Genomic DNA, 1,536 nt, shown 5'->3' on the forward strand with positions numbered 1-1,536 from the left:
TTGCCGCTAGGTGGCAGTATGTAGCCCTGCATTGAGATGATTGCGGATACAAGGCTCAAAAGTTTTCACAGTTCCTCATTCATGGGCATGAGATAGTGTTGTCAAACTTTTCAGTATTTTTCAAATAAGTATACTTTTGCTGAATTAAAACCTGCTTAAATAGATTCCAAATTCCCACAACGTCCAAGTAATCTTGGCTGTGCTGTATAGCCTTGATTGTTCCAAATCCCGGCAGTGAAGAAAAGAAATGGTGTGCGAGTGGTGTGTGCGCGTGTGTGTGTGTGTGTGTGGGGGGGGGGGGGGGTGTAAAAGTATGAAAAGGAAGCAGAAGCAGCCTCAATATTAGAAAGCCAGGAAATGGTTCTTTCTTTCTTTCTATCCTGTGGCAGAGGATTAATGGGGAATGTCGGAAAAACCTCACAAAAGACTCCAGTTTAGAGTAGCAATCGTGATTGAACCCACTCTATGTTTAAATAGCATTTTTTTTTTTTATGATGTAAAATTATTAATAATGAGTCAGTGAGGACGCATTAGGAAATGTGTAAACGCATTGTTGTATACACACACACACACACAAATGTGTCCTTCCTAGGCATCCTTCACTTGTTTATGATCCAGGATGTGTAAATCAGAACAATTTGGTTGAAATGAAAAGGTCAACAACAGTTTCCATTGGTTTAATTGATTTGCTTCTTTTTACTTAGGGCTACACGGGCCATAATAAGGCCAGATTCGTGCATTTTTTCCCCTCTGGCCTGGTCGCAAGATTTCGCTGAACGATTTTCCTGTGTGATTATCCTGTGGTGTGGGACGTATTTAGAAACATTTACTTCGCCCTAATCTGCTTGTAAAATGGTAGGAGTGGACAATTGTATGTATTGGATCTGTTCAATGATTACAGTAGGTATACCTGCTACTTCTCATGTTTTTTCAACAAAGAAATAATACAAATGCAACATTTACATATAAAATAAAGTGCAACCAACATCTGTGCTGGTTAAATGAGCCGTGGTTGAACCTGCTAGTCTCATTTTAATAAACATAAGTGGACTACTGTTGAACAAAAGATCAAGTGTAACCAACTAAGCTTTAATGACTTTTTGACCAATTTATTTGTATTCATATTGAGCCTGAAGCCGCCTTTTGAGTGCAAAGTAACACATTGTATTATTCTCTGCTGCTTTTCTTCTTGAAGTCTTACATTTTTTATATATATATATATTTGCAGTGGGATGCAGCGTGGACGGAAACAAGTAAAAAGTAAAAATCCAATGGCACCTTTTTAGATGGTTGTAGGATAGTGACTTAATGAGAACATTTCTACCTTTGCAGAAGGTTTGTATATTTATATATTTATGTCTGTGAATGTGGATTTATGTATGTAGAGTATGTGCATATATATTTATATATATGTGTGTGTGTGTATATATATATATATATATATATATATATGTGCAAAAATTAAAAATACTTTGAGATTGTTTATCGTACATGTGACAGAGCATAAAAATATGCCACAGAGACAAATTGTTGAAA

This window comes from Idiotropiscis lumnitzeri, chromosome 10 (assembly GCF_059441095.1).
Source record: "Idiotropiscis lumnitzeri isolate Australia: NSW breed Sydney's pygmy pipehorse chromosome 10, RoL_Ilum_1.0, whole genome shotgun sequence".
Taxonomy (NCBI): domain Eukaryota; kingdom Metazoa; phylum Chordata; class Actinopteri; order Syngnathiformes; family Syngnathidae; genus Idiotropiscis; species Idiotropiscis lumnitzeri.